Here is a 6,000-nt window from a genome sequence, read left to right on the forward strand (position 1 = left end):
TTTTGGGTTATGTGTATCATCTTCCCACATAGAAATTCAAATAGTTTAACTTGTCAAATCCTTTATTAAATCTCATTCATTTTTACTTTTCTATGCTTCTCTTGAGTCTTGTGTCATCAAATTTTCTCCTCAACTCTGCTCTTTTCATCAGGTATGCTTGAAAATACTCTTTCATTAAATATCCATTTTTTCCTCCTATAGAATTATATGCAGTTTTTCTGGGTAGGTTAGTTTTGGTTGTAATCCTAGATCTTTTGGCTTCTGGAATAACATATTCTAAGCTCTCCTATCCTTTAAAGGGACAGCTGGTAAATCCTCTGTGATGCTCACTGAGGTTTCATGGTTTTTGAATGGTTATTTTCTCACTGCTTTCAGTATTATTTTTACTGAACTTGGGAATTCTGGAATTTGTCTATGGTGTTCCTTAAAGTTTTCACTTTGGGATTTCTTTGAGGAGGTAGATTCTTTCAATTTCTACTTTGCCCTCTAGTTCTAAGATATCTGGGAAGTTTCCCTTTATAATTTCTTGAAACATGATATCAAGACTCTGCTTTTGATCATGACTTTCAGATAGCCCAATAATTCTTAAATAACCTCTCCTCATTAGGTAAGTTATTTTTCCTATGAGACAACTAACATTTTCTTTTTTTCTTCTCTTCTTTTTTTGTCCTTTGGCTTTCTTTTATTGTTTCTTGACATCTCAGGATGTTATCTTCCACTTGATCAATTCTAATTTTAAGGAGTTATTTTCTTCAATATTTTTGCTTTACCATTTGGACAATTCTGATTTTTGATGACTTATTTTTTATAGTATTTTTGGTGCCTCTTTTATGGAGCTATTAATTCTCTTTTCATAATTTTCTTGTATAGATCCAATGTTCCTCAATTTTTCCTCTGCCGCTTTTACTTATTTTTAATTTTTTTCTGCTTTTTAAAAATATTTCTTTTGCTCTTCTAGGAATTCTTATTTGCTTTATGTCCAATATGCACTTTTCCTTTGAGGCTTTGCTTATAGATGTTTTCAAATCATTATCTTCTTCTGAGTTTGTGTCTTGAATTTTTCCTGTCACCATATTAGCTTTTTGGAACATGTTCTTTTTTATGTTGTTTACTAATTTTTCAGCCTATTTCTTGACTTTGGAGTTTGGCACCATTCATCTCTAGGGGTGAGAGTAAGGGAATGTCTGGTCTGAGCTTCTGTCTTTTATGTCTTTCTGCTGCTTTTGTAGCTCAGTGGGGGCCAGTAGGCTTTCAGTGATTCCAAAGTGGTGTGATTTGAAGAGAGGAATATACATTGCTTTCCTAGCCTGTATTCTCGTCTTTTCCCATGTAGGTCCCCTGCTCCCTTATGACTGTAAATGCTCCTCTCCATCCTAGACTGGAACCAGAACTGAGAAATAAGCAACAGAAATGCTAGATGAAACCTACTTATTCTTCCTATCCTAGTATGGGGTAGGAATGGAGTACCTTGAAATCTCTAACAAGGTATTTAGTCCCCTTATTGTCACTGGGCTTCTCCCTGCTACTGTTCCAGCCTGAATTTGTTGCTGCTTCCATGACATTGAGCTCCTAGCCTTGTGACTCCCTAGTGTCCACAGACTTCCCTTTTTGTCTTCCTAAGCTGCCTGTTCTGGAAAAATGATTCACTGTGATTTTTTCTTGGTTTTCCTACTCCTAATTTGACTTGGTGTATTTTTAAAGTAGTTGTAAAGGTGATGTGTTGGGAGAGCTCAGCAAAAATTCTAGCTTCATTCTGCCATCTTGGCTTCCTTCCTACAATGCAATTTTTGTAAATGAAGCAGGTCTGGGATCTTTCCCCCCACATGGATGCCACAGGGTGTCTGTCTAAAGTGCCAACTTAGTCAAGAGTGAAGCACACCAATACATAGAGTTCTTATTATCTGATGATGATTAGAGGGAGATAAAATAATTTATTAATTATTCTTGTTTCTCTTCTTTGAGTGTCCCATGGAGTATTCAGTTTTATCTTTTGGCCTTTAGGTTTAGAGATGCTGTTCTAAAAGAATGGAGGAGGAAAATATAAACATTTATTAGGTACTTTATAATTATTATCTCACAACAACCCTGGGAGGTGTGTGATATCATTGTACTTAGTTTACAGTAGAGGACACTAAGGTTTGCCCAGGCTCATGTGCCTGAGACTGGATTTGACCTCAGGTCTCCCTATACTGTAGTCTGCTGTGTTCTTATATTTAGTTTGGTGCTGCCATTGGCCAAACTGCCTTTACAAGTTCCATTTGGTTAGAGAAATGAAGAAAATTCAATTAAGCTGATATGGATTTTATTCCAAAGAGCACCTAATTCTTAGAAACTTTTCATTTTCATGGACAAGTCATAAAACTTTTCAGTGCTTCAAGCTCTCTCATCTGTAAAATGTGGATAATAATTCAGCTCTCTAGATCACTGAGGAACTATTGGAATGTGCACTACACATCTTAAATTTTAAATTGCCATTATTATTGTCACACATCTTGTTAATTAGCTATTTTTTTTTAAGAATACAAATATCCGGTGGTGATTTTTCTTAGCCTCTTAGGTTTCAGATGATTAAGATCCAGCCTGCCTCTCCACCTACTCCTTGCCTCCAGACTGATACCTGAAGTATGTGCAAGAAGCAGTCAGTTACAGCATATCTTTGTAGCTTTGGGCACATTACTTAACTTTTCTGAGCTTGTTTTACTTCTCGATGAATGTAGAAAGACCATCCTATGACGAACATGGTCAGTCTCAGATCTACAACTGCCTTTCAGACATCTTGAATTGGATGTCCAGTAAGCATCTTAAACTCAGTATGTCCAAAACTGAACTCATTACCTTTCCACTTAAACATCCCTCCCACACCATCCCCCCTACCTTCCCTATGTCTATAGAGGCCAACATTCTCCTACTGCTCAGGCTCACAACCTAGGAGTCATCCTGAACTCTTCCCTCTAATCCTTTCCCCCATATCCAAGCTACTGCCAAGGCCTGTCAATTTCATCTTTGTGTCATTTCTCCATTATGCTCTTATCTCTTCTTTGGCACAACCACCATCTTTAGCACTTCGTACCTAAATTGTTGCAGTAGCCTGCTGGTGATTCTCCCTGCCTCAAGTCTCTCCCCACTCCAATCTATCCATTCAGCTACTAAAGTGATTTTCCTAAAGCAAAGTTCACTCTTCCCCCACCCCAGCCACTCCCACCTACTCAATAAACTGTGGCTCCCTATTGCCTCCAGGATTGGTATTTGACAATCAAAACCCTTATAACTTGTACCCTTCCTACTTTTCTAGTCTTCTTACACTCTGCTCCTGGACACATACTCTTTGATCCAGGAACACTCATCTCCTGGCTGGTCCAGGAATGAGAAACTCTATCTTTGAGCTCCAGGCATTTTCTCTAGCTCTTCCCTCTTCCAAGAACACTTTCTTTTCTCCACTCCAACTACTGACCTGCCTTGGCTTCCTTGAGGTCCCAAATAAAATCCCACTTTCTACGACCTTCCCTAACCCCTCTTAATTCCAATACCTTTCCTCTGTTAACTATTTCCTATTTATCCTGTATATAGTTTGCTTTGTACATATGTGCTTGCATATTGTCTCCCCATTAGACTGCAAACTCCTTAAAAATAGTGACTATTCAGAGTGGGGAACCCTTGAGGCGACATGTGGCCTCAATTTCGGCCTTTGACCACAGAGCTTGGCACATAGTAGACAATAAATATTTCTTGACCAACCATTACTGTCTTCTTAACCTTCTTCAGTTGGGCTTTTGACTTCATCATAGACTGGGCTTAATTAAGACTAATTAATCCAAATTATTCTGGACTAAACTGAGCTGTGTAGGATGACATTAAATTTCCCCTTTCCAAAGATGGTGAGAGAAATCTATTCAATTAAAATACTTACACACCAAAACATTGGTCTGAGCAGATTATGAAATAGAGTTGAATATGTGTGTGTGTATTTTTATGGGGGGTGGGTAGAAAGACTAAAATGCTTTCACAGCAATCACATAGTTGACATTATTTAACCAGATTTTGTTGGTAAAACTAGGAGGGGGTCCTCTAAACCAGAGGTTCTTAATCTTCTTGTGTCATGGGCCCCTTTAGCAGTCTGGTGAAGCCCATGGATCTTTTCTCAAATAATTGTTTGTGGCTTACATTCATAATTGAAGAAAATGCTAAATTTCCTTTAGAGGTTAGTGAAAATAAAACTATATATTTTTTCCCATCCAAGTTCATTTACCCATTGAAACTTAGTTTAAGAAACTGTATTCTAGATTGACTTCATATTATTTCATCCTCATGCCTTCTATATTTCTAAGCACTCTCCATTTCAGACAGCCTGGTCCACTTGCAGTTCGTTCCCCAGGGAAGACATTCCATTTCCAGCCTCCATACCTTTGCAATCTGTTCCCATGCCTGTAACCCCAGCTCCTAGCATAGTGCCTGTGTTGATTGATTAATCTCTATTGTTTGCCCTACTTTTTCCACTACGGATTCTAAGCTGACTTCAAGACTCCGGTTAAGGGCTTCTGCTCCAATCAGTCAGTCAGTTAATAAACATTTATGTTTCCCTCTGACAAAATATGATCTCCTAGAAGGCAGAGGCCTTTTGGATTTTGTGTTTGGGTCTTTAGTGCCTAGCACACTGCCTCAATCACTAGCTGTTGTATTAAATCGAGTAAATTGTTTGAGGAGACACGTCCCGTGAGTGGGCGGTGCACGACCCCATTCTGCACACATTACACACAGTCAGGTCCGGGTTTCTGGGTTGCTTGGAGGGAAAGCGGAGGCAGGAGGTCCAGGATAAGTCGGGTGGATAGTCTGCAGAAGTCTTAGGGTGACCCAGGGATAGCTTCGGTGCAAAACAAATGTTTGTGAGTGGGCAGATGGAGATCAACTCCGCCCTCTGCCCCTCCCTTTACCCTATGGTGATGCTGGGGAGGAAGGGGATGATAAGAGAGCAGAATACTGGAATCCTATGGGAATCAGGCTAAGGGAAGAGAGAAGCTTTCCTATCTCAGCAGCCCGAAGGAGTTAGAGGACCTACAACTGCGGCACAGTGGGTGGAGGGTGGGGGAGGAAAAGGGGGCGGGAAATCATCCAGAGGTGGAGGAGGTGACGGAGGCCGAGGCTCGGATTGGCCCAGATACCTTCTCAGACCCCTGTAGCGGCTTGGCAAGGAGACTTCTGTGCCTGGGAGCAGCCCAGCAGAGGGGTAAGTAGAGGGCAGCGGATTGCTAGGAAGGAGAGGGAGGACATACGGAAGCTAAAAGTGAAGGCAGGTTCCGAATTGAGGGTTTCTGTGGCGGGGATTCTTTCTCCCCACTTTGAGGAATTCGTCGCAGGGTAGAGGGGGGAATGGAGCTCAGGTTAGTGCTGGGAGTGCTAAAGAGGAAAATGTGGGAGGATGAGACTTCCTTTGGTTGGAGGTGACAGGAGCTGGTCAGAGCTGGAGGACAGAAGCAGCCCAGTACAGAACCCCAATGTTCGCTCTCTCCCAAACCTCATCCTTTGAGAGGAACCTGCCCTGGGAATGCCCAAGGCAGCGTGCTGAGGTGAGGAGTCTGGACCAGGCTGGGAAGCTGAATAAATAACCAGCCGCTGGCTCTTGCCTGGCCAAAGCGAGCTTTCGGTCGGTTGTGTTAACTCCATAAATACAATCCTGGGGAATTGCATTTTGAACAAACTTCATATCTCCTGGCCCTAATCCCATCCACAGCCCAAACGCCAGATTATTCCTTCCTGCCAGCTCACGTTGGTGCTGAATGATTTTTGAGATGGCGAAGGATAAGATCAGCATGCCACAAGGGATGGTTGTTTTTAATGAACTATATTGCAACGCTTGGGAGGAGCATTGCTTCACACCTCATCTGCAGCTCTTGGCAGAAGTTTCTGGCTTTGGAAAAACACCCCTAACCTGTCATAAAAAATCTCTCTCTCTCTCTCTCTCTCTCTCTCTCTCTCTCTCTCTCTCTCTCTCTCTCTCTCTCTCTC

The 6,000-nt window shown here is 41.4% G+C and overlaps 1 protein-coding gene across 3 annotated transcripts in view; it reads left to right on the forward strand.

Moving 5' to 3' along the window:
* PLA2G7 (phospholipase A2 group VII) overlaps positions 1–6,000 on the forward strand; it is an 84,875-nt gene that overhangs the window by 13,212 nt on the left and 65,663 nt on the right. Inside the window, exon 1 of one of the 3 annotated variants that reach the window (XM_069065817.1) lies at positions 5,069–5,221. The exons of 1 other annotated variant lie outside the window; for it this stretch is intronic. The gene's annotated coding sequence lies outside the window, so the exon portion shown is untranslated. Of the gene's footprint in view, positions 1–5,068; positions 5,222–6,000 lie in introns of those variants that run through there. One more of the 3 variants, XM_069065819.1, reaches the window with a different exon arrangement.

This window comes from Petaurus breviceps, unplaced genomic scaffold (assembly GCF_028583685.1).
Source record: "Petaurus breviceps papuanus isolate PSGF00001 unplaced genomic scaffold, PetGlider_PUasm1.0 90701, whole genome shotgun sequence".
Lineage (NCBI taxonomy): Eukaryota > Metazoa > Chordata > Mammalia > Diprotodontia > Petauridae > Petaurus > Petaurus breviceps.